Here is a 15,926-nt window from a genome sequence, read left to right as displayed (position 1 = left end):
GTGTTGGTGAAAAGCAGTTGGTATTGTACACTTTTGTACCCATATCTTCCATAAATGTGGGAAGCCTTCTTACTTTTATCCCACAGATATGGGTACAGAAGTGCACAATACCATTCAAAAGTTTTTAAAGAAATTCTTAATAGTTTAATTAAGCAAAAACGCATTCAATTGATTAAAAAGTGACAGTAGAGTTGTCAAAAGTACCGACTTCTGTACCACGTCGGTACTGAAATTTAAAAAATGTGACGCTTTGAGCGCTGTTGAGCGGATTCGTAAACACCTCTGATTGGCTACTGTGTTGACATGCTCATCGGATATGTCTGTGATTGGCTTCAATGATCAATGCTTCAAAAACTTTGTAAAGAGTCAATGACACTCTACACCGAGCGCTTACACAGATACACATGGGAGCGTTTGAAAGCAGGTGTCTATTACGGACCAGTCGCTGACAGACGCCTGCTTTCAAACGCTCCTGCTCCCGCTTTCAAATTCAAACACTTCCGTCCATTGATCATTGAAGCCAATCACAGACATATCACAATGGCCAATCAGAGGTGTTTACAAATCCGCTCAAAGGGTCACATTTTTTTAAATTTCAGTACGAATAGCACAGTCAGTACTTGTGACAACTCTACAGTAAAGACAATTATAATGTTACAAAGAATTTATATTTCAAATAAACACTTCTTTTGAACTTTCTATTCATCATTCTTGAATAAAATGTATCAAAGTTTCACAAATATATTAAGCAGCACATTTTAAAATATATTAAAATAAAATAATAAACTGTTATTTTAAATTGCAATAATATTTTACAATATGTCTGTTGTTAGTTTTTGATTAAATAAATGCAGACTCGGTGAGCACAAAACCATCAAAAAAAACCTTTAATCTTTTAAATGGTAGTGTACTTGTGTATTTGCTGCTTAGCTAGCAAATGAGCAGGTGTAAGGCTCAGAGAAACACATACACACTCAAAATCAGTGGTTCCAAAAAGATAAATATTATGTAATGAATCACATGCAATGTTAATTTATGACATTCTTCAGCATTGGTAAATATTCTTAATGTCCTTTTATTTTCAAATTCTGACCTAGCCTCCACCTTACACACACACACACACACACACAGAGTTGTGAATAATGTTTTTCATTATTATTATTGAACATATTAAGTATTATAAAATGATGGACAAAAGTGGCAGATCTGAGCAAATGACATGAGCAAGACTTGAACTTGCATCATCCCTATGTACAGCACAACTCAACTTTTTAGAGGATGTGCACCAACAGTTATGAATCTTTAAGGGATAGTTGACACAAAAATGAAAATTTTGTCATCATTTACTTAAAGGTGCCCTAGAACCAGTTTTAACAAGATGTAATATAAGTCTAAGGTGTCCCCTGAACGTGTCTGTTAAGTTTCAGCTCAAAATACCCAATAGATTTTTTTTTTATTAATTTTTTTAACTGCATATTTTGAGCCATAATTATATATGCACCGATTCAGTGCGCGGCCCCTTTAAATCTCGCGCTCTCCCGCCCCCGAGCTCTCGACTGCCTTAACCAGCATAAACAAAGTTTATGTAAAGTTTAGGTAATATAACCCTCAAAATGGATCTTTACAAAGTGTTTGTCATTCATGCTGCATATATGCATCGATTCCTGTGAGTATAGTATTTATTTGGATGTTTACATTTGATTTTGAATTAGTTTGATAGTGCTCCGTGGCTAAAGGGCTAATGCTACACTGTTGGAGAGATTTATAAAGAATGAAGTTGTGTTTATGAATTATACAGACTGCAAGTGTTTAATAATGAAAATAACGACAGTCTTGTCTCCGTGAATACAGTAAGAAACGATGGTAACTTTAACCACATTTAACAGTACATTAGCAACATGCTAACGAAACATTTAGAAAGACAATTTAAAAAAATCACTAAAAATATCATGGTATCATGGATCATGTCAGTTATTATCACTCCATCTGCCATTTTTCGCTATTGTTCTTGCTTGCTTACCTAGTCTGATGATTCAGCTGTGCACATCCAGATGTTTTGCCCTTGTCTAATGCCTTGAACATGGGCTGGCATATGCAAATATTGGGGGCATACATATTAATGATCCCGACTGTTACGTAACAGTCGGTGTTAGGTTGAGATTCGCCTGTTTTTCGGAGGTCTTTTAAACAAATGAGATTTACATAAGAAGGAGGAAACAATGGTGTTTGAGACTCACTGTATGTCATTTCCATGTACTGAACTCTTGTTATTCAACTATGCCGAGGTAATTTCAATTTTTCATGCGATGGTACCTTTAATGTCATATCTTTCTAAACTCTATTTTGAAAAAGATGCATTTTTTTTAATCACCAATATTCTTCAAAACTTTTGTGCTCTGTAGAAGAAAAAAAGTCAAACAGTTTTGGAATGACATGATGGTGAGAAAACAATGACAGAATTTTATTTTTTGAGTCAACTATCCCTTTAATAACACCAATCAAGGGAAGAATATGATGGTACAAGAGAGAGGAGGAGGCTTCACCACAGCAATCGTAAAGCGTTTTAGTGAATGAAAAATCCTAATCTCATGAGACCTCGCTGCAGTTTAGGATGTGTTCCAAACACCCAACATTCCCTTAACCCCTCCAAATCATCTCAACTCTCCTCTCCAAATAAAGATTAAATACCAATTTCCCACATTACCCCATTAAACTGGAAAAACATACAGATCAGATTAGATTAGAATAGATTGGATTAGATTACAGTGGATTAGATTAGATTAAAACAGATGGGTCCATCTGCTGAAACCACAAACACACAAACATATACAGATATGCTGTGCTTCCCTATGTTTTCCTTCTTTCATTCCGTCACAAACATGCCAACATTTACGCAAGTAGCATCATGCAGCATTTATAATTTTAATCTCTAACTTTACAGATGTTTCTCCAGTTTGTACTCAAGCGAAAGCGGACACAGAGCTCATTAAAGAGAAAGTTCAATCATCAAGAGGAACCCAGCCAACTCCATGAGCCCTGTGGTGTGATGTGTGTTTGTGTGCGGTGTGTGCTTGCAAACCACAGTTCACATATCTGAGCACTGTACTTCACGACAGCTCTGTCTTCAAAGACCAACCGATCAAAGTTCAAAGCCATAAATGTACCGTTTGACGTCAGCCCACTAAATGGTGCACACTCAGAGGTATGTCTTTAAATGAAGATGCTCTTTATTTCTTTACCCGTTTCACATGACGCCAATTTTGAAAGAGGGGCAGCTCAAGGGAAAGGCATGAGAAAAGCTGGCCGAAACAATACAGCAAAGCCACACTGTCTGTCTGAATGTGTATGTGTGTTCATAGGTAAGCTGAGCCAAGAGAAGTAGCAAAGGTCAGGGCATGGAAAGCAGGAGATTGACAGTGTGCTGACAGGAACAGAGGGGCAAGGACTTAAGGTATTAGAGGGCATGTGTGCAGATATGCCTGGGGACTCAGATTTTAGACTTTGGTATGGCTCGTGTGTGTGTGCGCGTGGACACGGGGGTGCTGATACAGTACATACATAAAGCAGAACTCATATCAATACATCACTCATAAACAGCAATGAAACACAATGCACTTTTGCAATGGCACACTCCTTTCTAGCTAATCAAGCAGAACTTCACAAGAGACCTGACTCATTGCACATGTATCATAATGTTAGACAAAAAACAAGTGTTTAATCAAGTGTTATTCACAATTTAAAAGCATAAAAACCGAAATGACATTTTTAAGCATCAAAGCTGTACTCTCGACACAAAGATTGTTCCAAATGTTTAATATTTGATTTTGGTACAATTTTGAGACAGATATCATCTGTGGACAAGGCAACCCAACAATGCACTGCAAAAAGGACAGTTACAACTTTCATCTCAGATGGACATGAACTACCGTTCAAACGTTGGGAGACAGTAAGATTTTTGTTATGTTTTTGAAAGAAGACTCTCTCACCAAGGCTGCATTTTGTTGATCACTCATACAGTAAAAGTAATATTGTGAAATATTAATACAATTAAAAATAACTATTTTCTATTTATAACGTAATTTATTCCTGTGATGGCAGAGCTCAAGTTTCAGCATCATTACTCCAGTCTGTCACATGATGCTTCAGAAATCATTCACATATGCTGATTTGGTGCTCAAGAAACAATTCTTCTTATTATCAACATTGAAATCAGTTGTGGTGCTTTATATTTTTGAGGAAACTCTTATATATTTTCAGCATTCTTTCATGAACAGAAAGTTCAAAAGCTATTTGAAAAATAGTTTTTTTGTTAACAATGTAAAAGTCTTAACTGTCACTTCTGATTGATTTAATGCATCCTTGCAGAATAAAATAATTAATTTCTTTTTAAAAGTCTTACAGTCTACAAAATTTGACCGTAGTTGAGGGATTTTTTACATTTTCTTTCAGTAATGAATTAAAATAGTTATATTTAATTTAAAATAAACCATTTTTAAATAGCATTTGCATGTTCTATGAATTGTTTGTGATTTTAGCTTAGCAACATGCTAACATCAATCTCTTCTGGAATCAAATGTGATTGTTAGTCAAGTCTTTTTGTGCGTGTCACATGAGGAACTTGTGTTGCACGGATGAGTGACCCTTAATTGAGTAGCTTGACCTGACATATAGTGTTTCAAATCAGTCACTTCCAGGTTCCATTTCAGTTAAAATGCTTCCTTAAAGGGATAGTTCACTCAAAAATGAATTTCATCAAAAATGTCATCATTTACTGACCACTACAAATCTGTATGACTTTTTTCTGTGGAACACAAAATAAGATATTTGGAAATTTAAAGGAAGTAAAGTGCTTATCAATATATCTTCTACATGTTCAGAACATCATGAGGGTGAGTAAATAAAAATGATGCCAGGATTTTCATTTTTGAGTGAACTATCCTTTTAAAGTAGCATTAACTTCATATGTCATTCAAATCGCAACCTCTCATTAAAAACAATTTTAAAATCTTGTTGCTTTAAATTGCTGACAGAATTCTACAATGAAACCAAAATTTATTCATTCATTATTACAGTTTATTCACTATAGTAAAAAAAAAAAATGGTAATAAAATATGACAAGATCTCAGAGTTAAACTGTGTCAGAAAAAAATAATCTTAATTATGTCAGATAACACTTAAGCAAAACATGGTCAGGTCAAAGTGTCTGAATAATTTTTGGTCCCAAATTTTATTAATTTTACTGGTAGTCCACTGTATGAAGAAGTTTTGGGTATAATATGTCACAGTTTACTTTATTTTGCTATCCTCACATACATAAATGAACTATAGTGTCCTGCACACACTTAAAAAAAATATAAAAAATTATATCTAGTGTCTGAATAATTTTTGGTTTGACTGTATGTAGACCGCAGACAGTCCACTACGATTCAGAACAGAATCGGGGAGTCTCAAAAGGGATAATTTTTTGTATCTAGAACTATATCCTTTGGCATCTACCTTACTATTAAAGAATCATCTAGGACGAAGGTCAGTCTGGGTAAAATTAAATTCACTTTTCTTTTTTTTTTTTGCTGTTTTTCTGGGTATTTCACTCGCTCCATATCATCATCTATCTCTCCTTGTAATTACACCCTGCACAGACACAGACAGCAGTGAGGATAGGATAATGTTCTCCCTGACAACATGCTGTCTGTGGTGGAATCTTTTTTAGGTTTACTGGGAGTCCTGCTCACTTCAGCGTTGAACCTTAAATACCACCTTCTTCGGCAGCTCTGAGATCCCGAGTTTAGCTGACACTGGTTCAGCTCAGTAGGAAGCTCAGGACAGCTGAAAAGACCCAGAAGCTGCTCTAAGTGCATCATATAGCTGCACAGCACATAATTCTGTGACCGGACCTGACGTTTATTGACCTGGTTATAAGTTTCATCACTGATCTTCTAAACTTTTCTCAACAGTCTCTTTAAAAGAAAGTTGCATGAGTGAACCAGAGGCACCGGCAACCCTATAAACACAGATGCCATAGTAGCTGTAAAGCATGCTCTCCTGTTCGGTTTAAAAAAAACACACATGCACACTTGCACACAATCCAACGTGTCTTTGAAGAAGCAGTCAGTCGCTGGGTCGTGATTGCAGCGTTGCCATGGAGATCTGTTGTTCATCCTCATGCTATCTTCTCTTCTCTTTACCTTTCTAGAGGACAGCTCCCTTTACTCCCTTCCTCTCTCGCCCTCCCACTTCCTTACTTTTCTTTATCCTCTCTTTCTCACTTGCTGTGGTAAAAGTGAAATTGGCTATAATATTCCAAGTACAGAGAGTGAAGCCCATCTCTGCTTGGAAAAAAAGAAACTATTTTTCAACAGACACACAGATGCGGTCATACACGCCCAGAAAGCGACAGTCACGATGAAGAACTATAAATACTTCACCACCTACACATTCACAATCTCTCTTCCTCTCTTTCACACACACACACACACACACACACACACACACACACACACACACACACACACACCACAGTGTTTTCTACAAAATTCTTTTTTTGTGAACCTCACTCCCATAATTGGTTCTAACTACATATTAAACAAAAATACTAATTTTTTGTAGGCATATTTTAATGTTTTGTTATAAACTTGTTTAAAAAAGCTCTTTTTTGAATCTGTAACTGTAACTATATGTTGTAATATAAACATCCAGACAAATAATTCAAATTCCACAACCATTCTGACTCTTTCAGTGATTATTACATTAGACAGATCCAAAGTCGTGATGACACAAAGTAGCAACAGATCTTTTTTGGTATTGTGACGTACATCCGAGTATAACAGATTATTGAACAAGAAAATAACAGGGTGGGCACTTGGTTGTATTCATGGGTTGTTGATTGAACCTAAAAATAAATGCGACCTTGAAATCGATTGTGGAGGTTTGGGATTAAGCTGACTAAATGATTGGAAAAGTCTGGCATACGTCACCAGAGAGAAGTCGTTTTCACCGGAAGATCGAGTTATGACATTATGAGCTCAAAAAAAATAAAAAAATAAAAATTATAATACATGATGAAACGGTCACAATGAAATCCAAAACATGCATTTACAAAATAAATGAGTAGTGAATTTTCATTTCCTGCCGCCTTTAACTTGTGAACAGAGTCATTCATTTGCGAATCATACACTCGTCATGCTGTACGTTTGGTTATGCATGCAGCAGGAAACAATTACATAATATAATACTGCTTTGACCTGTTTTCAAGTTGCAAGAAATAATGGAATGAAGAGGAAGGAAGAAAACAAATGAAGGAAGGAGAAAATAAAGGAAGGAAAGGAAATAATGAAATATAGGAAAGGAAACAGGAAAAATAAGTAGAGGAAGGAAGGAAGGAAAAAGAAAGAAGGAAGGAAGGAAGGAAGGAAATAAAGGAAGGAAATAAAGGAAGGAAAGGAAAGAATGAAATCTAGGAATGGAAACAGGAAAAATAAGAAATAGAGGAAGGAAGGAAGGAAGGAAGGAAGGAAGGAAGGAAGGAAGGAAGGAAGGAAGGAAGGAAGGAAGGAAAAAGAAATAGAGGAAGGAAGGAAGGAAGTATGGGAAAGGAAACAGGAAAAAGAAATAGGTAGGAAGGAAGGAAGGAAGGAAGGAAGGAAGGAAGGAAGGATAGAAGGAAGGAAGGAGAAAATAAAGGAAGGAAAGGAAATAATGAAATATAGGAAAGGAAACAGGAAAAATAAGTAGAGGAAGGAAGGAAAAAGAAAGAAGGAAGGAAGGAAATAAAGGAAGGAAAGGAAAGAATGAAATCTAGGAATGGAAACAGGAAAAATAAGAAATAGAGGAAGAGAGGAAGGAAGGAAGGAAGGAAGGAAGGAAGGAAGGAAGGAAGGAAGGAAGGAAGGAAGGAAGGAAGGAAGGAAGGAAGGAAAAAAGAAATAGGAAGGAAGGAAGGAAGGAAGGAAGGAAGGAAGGAAGGAAGGAAGGAAGTATAGGAAAGGAAATAGGAAAAATAAATAGGAAGGAAGGAAGGAAGGAAGGAAGGAAGTTAAAGATGGATGAATAGTTTGATGGACAGACAGACAAATGCAGAAATTTTTGATTAATATTAATATTTTTGGGTGGGATCATTCCTTGTTTGTACAGTGCTCAGTGTAAATGAGTACACCCCTTTGAAAAGTAACATTTTAAGCAATATCTCAATGAACACAAAAACTATTTCCAAAATGTTGACAAGACTAAGTTTAATATAACATCTGTTTAACTTATAACATGAAAGTAAGGTTAATAATATAACTTAGATTACACATTTTTCAGTTTTACTCCAAAAACATTTATCTTGGACTCATCACTCCAGAGTATAGAGTCCCAGTAGTCTTCATCTTTGCCAGCATGGGCCCTGGCAAACTCTAGGCAGGCTTTTTTTGTGCCTGGGCTTTAGGAGAGGCTTCTTTCGTGGACGGCACCCATGCATGCCATTCCTCTGCAGTGTACGCCGTATTGTGTATAGTCACCTCAGTTTGGCTTTCTACTTCTTTAGATAACTGCAGTGAACTTGCATGCCGATTTTCTTCAACCCTTCTCATCAGAAGGACGCTCCTGTCGAGGTGTTAACTTCTGTGGACGACCTGGACGTCTCTGTGAGATGGTTGCAGTTCCATCTTTTTAAAATGTTTATACCACTTTTTCTACAGTATTCAGACTGATTAAGTAAAGCTTTGCTGATCTTCTTGTAGCCTTCACCTTTCCGGTGTAAAGAAATGATTTTCTTTCTCAGGTCTTGTGACATTTCTCTTCCATGTGGTGCCATTGCTGACAGCGTGAAATGGGAAGGGGTTTTAACACCCTTTTATAGTCAACTGTCTGCTGGACACCTGTGTAATGAATAACTCACCTGTGGTTGAATTCTTGTTAAATTAGACATTTATAGCCTAAAATTTAGCTTTGCTCCAGAGACTTTCAGTGGGGTGTACTCATTTTTGCATCACCCTAATTTGAGTAAAACTGAAAATGTTGTTCTCCAAGTTTTATTATTAACCTTACTTTCATGTTATAAGTTAAACAGATGTTCTATAAAACTTGCAGAAATGGTTTTTGTGTTCATTGAGATATTGTTTAAAATGTTACTTTTCAAAGGTGGTGTACTCATATGCGCTGAGCAACTGTATGTCTCACATCACTTCAAACTGGTCAGATGAATCACACAAGGAAGGATGAACTGACGGATGGATGAATGGCGGTCAGGGCCTGCAGGTAAAACATGGGGCTGTAAATCCCACACTGCCTCTATTTAAAATTAGAGTCAGGAGGCAGCCAAGGGCACAAACAGAGAGCAGATGGAGCGTCTCTCTCACTCTCCCTCTTCTTCATCACACCTCTCCCCTCGCTTCTCCAGCTTGTCCTATGTCAGAAAACTGTCAACAGTGAATAAATAATCCTGATATTAATACGCTCTCCCTCATTGAGCAGCAATTCCTCTGGGATATAAAGCTCCTCCGGGTGGCCTGGCTCTTTCCGGAGCACTGTAGGGTGTGGTGTACGCCCTTCTGCCCGCATGGAGTGTAGATAACAAACAAATACGCCTCTAGTGACTGTTTACCTGAACTGAGCTTCAAAAAAAATCATCTATAGAGAATGACAGAGAGGGAAAAGTACTTACATAAGTCATTAAACAAAACTGCACAAATAAATTTGATATTCAAATTCGGTAAACTCATTACTTAAGAAGAAAAAAAAAATGTAGATCAAGAAACATTTTAGAATCGGATCAAGAGGTACCTAAAGATTCCCTCCTCTAATAAAAACACTGCTCAGAAAGGTATCAACAGCCACGCATTAATTCATCACATGAAATGAAAGCACTAACAACCACTAGAAAAGGCAATGGAGTACTAAATAAATCAGTTCAGAAAAAACAAGCATTGACTCAGTCTTTTCCTCAGACACACACACCTCTACATGACGTCAAGCTCCTGAAATCAGAGAGAAGGCCTCGGCACTCCCTTCAGTCAACTTCACACCCAGTGCAACTGGAAAGGCCTGTTTACACACACTGAGCGGTTTAGACTCTGGACTTGATCTCAACATGGTGACTCCATGCTCGGCGTCGTAAAAAATGCAAAGCCGTGTGTAAATGTGATCCCTGTTCAAGCTGCTGAAGGTCAGGGAGCTAAAGAGGGTTTATAGTCCGCTGTATTCTCATATTAATCTCGCACTTCAGCAGCCCAACCTCGTGTTCCCAAACACATCCAAACTCTGTGCTTTCTGACAGTATTCAAATTCCTCCCCTTTCCGAAAGGTAAATCTAGTCTCTTGTTTTTTTTTAAGGATACTTTCATTTGTTTGGGTGTGGCAGTTTCACAGAAATGTCAATGGAAAAGTTAATCTCAACTCAGAGGATAAGGTGATTGCCAACTTTGAATATTTCCTTGCTACACTAATTTTACTGCCTTTCCCATCCCATATTTTACACAGCTACCTAATTAATAGTACATTTATTATTGTGAATATGAATGAAAAAATGACTATTTTCAGTGAAGCCGAGTACACATCAACTTTTAAATCAGTTACAACGTAAAATGTAAATCAATCTAGCTAATCTCAAACCCTGTAAAAACATCTGCATGGAGCAGAACAATAAGAAACAACAACAACTGATATAAGAGCAATTCTAAAAAGTTCCACATAAAGTTGGTTTGTCTGAATGTTGTATCGACTTGATCAATACAATTACCAGAGGCCAACCCTAATGTCACCAACATGATTAAAAAGTCAATTTACAAATAACTAGCACTTGACTGATTTATTACGCATGTGATTGAATTTACTCACCTGTTGTACACTAACTCATTACAACCGAAGGTTACATTGGAACGAAGCCTGCAAAGAAGGCTGTGATTTTATGTCTTTGGGCACTTTCACATTCAAGCTTTTTGTTACTTGTTCATGAGGCTTGTGAGACTGCGTTAAAAGGCAGATTTGATTAATGTAAACTACAGAATGATTTTAGTCCATTTTAATTTGAAATGAATACAGTTAAGAATTAAATCATACTGATCCAGGGTTTTTCCTGGGTCAAAATAATTGTCTTCTTCGGTGGTGGTGGCGGACAAACACAGTCATTCACACACAAAGTACAAAGTATCCTATCCATGCGAACTGCGAGCCCAGTACTCACAATAAATCCAAAATAAATTAAAATAAACAGTTTGTAATATTAACTTATCCTATTTTTTCATGAAATAAAAACACTCGCTGTCAGGACAGATCATAAAATAATGTGCTTAGAACTTAGAACTATTTTATATTTTTAAAAAGTCTGTAAATTTATATGTAAAAAGTCAGTGAGTGACTGCTTGGAAAAGTTAGTAATAAAAAGAATAAAGCAACACGTTAGAAAAAGTGGCAGATTTTGCATTTACACTCCAAGACATAATCCACAGATCATACAGTATCAAACTGTTATGTTCTATCCATTTCTAGAAACTTTGCAATGTGTAGTTAACAGCATGAAACTAGAAAGCGAGCAAAGATCGCTGCCGTTATAATCACTGAAGCTGTCAATTACATTGCGAGGTGCACAAAGCTCCACTCTTGCAAAACATCTTTATAATCAATGAAGCGTTCTATGCTGTGCAATGAATTTTATATTGTCATTGTGTTTATAATTTGTTGGTTATAATGAAATGATTCACGACCGTGCAGAACTCGTGGTGAACAAAAACTCCACTGTTTCAAGCGGTATTTGGCTGATTCTGACTAACTTAAACACATCTGATAGGCCAATGCATTCATGCGCTCAACAGATATGTCTGTGATTGGCTACAAAGCTCAAAGATGCAAAAACACATTGTAAATAGTAACATTCGACGTGACTGGTATGCCACCTATCAGACTGTGCTACCACCAACACTATATTTGCATAGTTGAACACCAGCTATCAGGAGGTACCGGTACTGCAGAACTTTTTAAACGATATTAATTTTAAACGATCAAATAAATCTCTGGCAGGACAGATTCATTTTGGCAGCCGCCTAAATATTTTAAATTCAGGAAAAACCCTGTGATCATTTATGTGTTATGGGACTGCAGCACATTATCCAATCAAAATCAGTGTGGGATGTCGGGGGACAAGGGAGAAAATATATTTTTTTGAAATGTGACCAAAGTTCCTTTAAAGGGGACCTATTATGCAAAATTCACTTTTACATGGTGTCTGAACACTGATGTGTGTCCAAAGTGTGAAAAAAAAAAAAAAAAAAAAAAAAAAACACCCACTCCTTTTTTATAATCCCCATAAATCAGAAGCAATGTCTGAAAACGCTCTGTTCCAGATTTCGCACTACAGTGACATCCCAGTATGGGCATGCCATGCTCTGATGATGGTTACGATCTGCCCTATTAGCATAGATCCCGCCCTGAGTGAGCCGCACATAGCCGGCACATGTTTATATCCTCACTATATCACCTACTGATATGATGTTTACACCACATAAACATTACAAATGTTCTGTTTTTGGATATAACAACGAACATAAGAGTCTCCATAGACTCCCGGCATCTGAGCCACTGAGGACACAGCAGATGAATTTAACTCATAAAGGAAATATGCCTATTAGGTAAAGTCTTCTATGTTTGTGCAAATCATTTTAAATAAAATATACGACTGAACACGCTACTGACAACTTCTGACATTTTGGCTGCATGATATTCTCCAGTTTTGATGTTGCCGGATTATTCAAAGCACCAGCTGTAAAGGCTTCGGCCTCTTCTGGAAGGGGGGCGGGGAGCAGCAGCTCATTTGCATTTAAAGGTACACACACGAAAACGGCGTGTTTTTGCTCACACCCAAGGACAAGCTATAATAAAAAAAATCTGTGGGGTATTTTGAGCTGAAACTTCACAGACACATTCTAGGGATACCAGAGACTTATATTACATCTTGTAAAAAGAGGCATATAGGTCTCCTTATAGTTATGCCTATGGCAGCTATTTTGTATGTATGCAAAAGCTTCAATATAGGAAAAGACTAAAAACTCAAACTATTTGTCAAGATTATGTTTCAGTAACACATGTCCAAACAAAAAATCAAATCAGACAACATTAAAATTTACAGCGTGCGAGCATGTGCATGAAAGTGTGTGAAAGAGAGACTGGTGCGTGCGTGTGTGTGTGTGTGAGGTGTGAGCATTATTGTAACTTAATTGTAACTAACTACTAGTGTTAGTTCTAAATGCTCCTGTTGTATGCTGTGTTCGGACTTAAGTTTTGTTTGATGTTTGCTACATTCAGGAAGTGTACTTTAAAATAAAAAGAGATAAAAGACTTAAGAATAAAAAGTCAATTTAAAAAATAAAAAGAGATTTAAAGGGAACCCCTGATATTAAGACTTTTATGGCTTAATACAGCGTAAATAATGTCTCTTACTGAAATGTGTAGTAGAAAACCCATGAAAGATTTACGCTATTTAAAAGGTGCCATCGAATGAAAAATTGAATTTATCTTGGCATAGTTAAATAACAAGAGTTCAGTACATGGAAATGACATTCAGTGAGTCTCAAACTCCATTGTTTCCTCCTTCTTACATAAATCTCATTTGTTTAAAAGACCTCTGGAAGAACAGGCGAATCTCAACATAACACCGACTGTTACGTAACAGTCGGGATCATTAATATGTACGCCCCCAATATTTGCATATGCCAGCTCATGTTCAAGGCATTACACAAGGGCAGCCAGTATTAACGTCTGGATCTGTGCACAGCTGAATCATCAGACTAGGTAAGCAAGCAAGAACAATAGCGAAAAATGGCAGATGGAGCGATAATAACTGACATGATCCATGATAACATGATATTTTTAGTGATATTTGTAAACTGTCTTTCTAAATGTTTCGTTAGCATGTTGCTAATGTACTGTTAAATGTGGTTAAAGTTACCATCATTTATTACTGTATTCATTCTTCACAACTTCCCATTCTTTTCTCTTCTTATCGCTATTAAAGCAGTGAAGACTTACATCGCTTCTCTTGTTGCCCATCGACTGAAAATTACAACAAAAAGCAGCACAATCTGGCTTCGTATTATATATTATATTGTGTTGTGGTAAAAATAGCAACAGGGTAGCGTCAGTATCTCAGCGAGTGCAACCACTTGACGTCATGAACATAGTATGCACTGTGCACCTAAACAAAGTGGTGCCCCCCATTGTACAAATATGTCATGAATTTTTTAAACAACGTAAATCTTTCATGGGTTTTTTTTCAGTAAGAGACATAATTTACGTTATATTAAGCCATACAAGCCTTAATACCAGGGCTTCCCTTTAAGATAAAATAAATAGGGAGTACATATATCTGACTGCTTGTAGCTATTCATTGATAAAAATGAAGCCATGTGCAGTAATATTGAAAAATGAGGATGCAACGCATCATGGAATTGAATCAAATCATTGACATAATAATAGTAATCAAACTGAATCGCGAGACCAGTGACGATTCACATCCCTACAGCAAATGCAAGTGTGTTCAAGTGTATACAAACACACAATGCCTTCATCAAAAAGGTGATTGGCTCTTTTAACTGAAAGGCAAGAGAGCCATACTATTATGATTTCTCGTCTCCATCCTTATACTTTCTGTGATAAGGTCTGGCTATACCAAAAGAGACAGAGGACATTATTAAAAATGTCAAGCTTCATTGGTTGGTGACAGTAGTAAACTGCCAACTGCAGTTCTAAAATTCTTAAAGGTGCCATCGAATTGAAAATTGAATTTACCTCGGCATAGTTGAATAACAAGACCTTCGAAGAACAGGCGAATCTCAACATAACACCGACTGTTACGTAACAGTCAGGGTGTACGCCCCCAATATTTGCATATGCCAGCCCATGATTGAGGCATTACACAAGGGCAGCCAGTATTAACGTCTGGATGTGCACAGCTGAATCATCAGACTAGGTAAGCAAGAACAATAGTGAAAAATGGCAGATGGAGCAATAATAACTGACATGATCCATGATAACATGATATTTTTAGTGATATTTGTAAATTGTCTTTCTAAATGTTTTGTTAGCATGTTGCTAATGTACTGTTAAATGTGGTTAAAGTTACCATCGTTTCTTACTGTATTCACGGAGACAAGAGAGCCGTCGCTATTTTCATTTTTAAACACTTGCAGTCTGTATAATTCATAAACACAACTTCATTCTTTATAAATCTCTCCAACAGTGTAGCATTAGCCGTTAGCCACGGAGCATAGCCTCAAACTCATTCAGAATCAAATGTAAAATGTAAATAAATACCATACTTACGCGATTAGACATACTGCATGACGAACACTTTGTAAAGATCCATTTTGAGGGTTATATTAGCTGTGTGAACTTTGTTTATGCAATGATAGAGTCGAGAGCTCGGGAGGGGGCGGAGAGCGCGAGCAATTAAAGGGGCCGCAGCCTGAATCGGCGCATTTCTAATTATGCCTCAAAATAGGCAGTTAAAAAAATTAATTAAAAAAAATCTATGGGGTATTTTGAGCTGCAACTTCACAGACACATTCAGGGGACACCTTAGACTTATATTACATCTTGTAAAAAAACGTTTGATGGCACCTTTAAAGAAAGCATTCAATGTCAAAAACATTTTCTCCAAAAGCTTCAATAAACTGATTGACCCAATTCATTCGCTCATGTAACTATACAAAATGAATTACGACGTATCTGAGAAGACACAGCAAGACACTATAATGTGGTCAGATCACCGTTTTGTGGGTCTACCCTGTAGCCATATAAGGCTACAGGACCTGAATGAGAGCCATTTCCACAGCGCTGATTACATGCTGATGTTCCATCTAGTAATTTATCAGTAATGACAGTGAGTCTAACGTAATGCCGTCCACCCCTTCAGATTTAACCACACCTAATCCCCTCATAGTCTAAGAACATGTGGA

General features: G+C 36.9%; 1 protein-coding gene across 10 annotated transcripts in view; it reads right to left on the bottom strand.

Moving 5' to 3' along the window:
- mark2b (MAP/microtubule affinity-regulating kinase 2b) overlaps positions 1-15,926 on the bottom strand; it is a 67,239-nt gene that overhangs the window by 45,568 nt on the left and 5,745 nt on the right. The window lies entirely within an intron of this gene.

This window comes from Megalobrama amblycephala, linkage group LG3 (genome assembly GCF_018812025.1).
Source record: "Megalobrama amblycephala isolate DHTTF-2021 linkage group LG3, ASM1881202v1, whole genome shotgun sequence".
Taxonomy (NCBI): Eukaryota; Metazoa; Chordata; class Actinopteri; order Cypriniformes; family Xenocyprididae; genus Megalobrama; species Megalobrama amblycephala.
The sequence above is the reverse complement of the archived record's forward strand: the minus strand, read 5'-3'. Positions and strand labels throughout refer to the sequence as shown.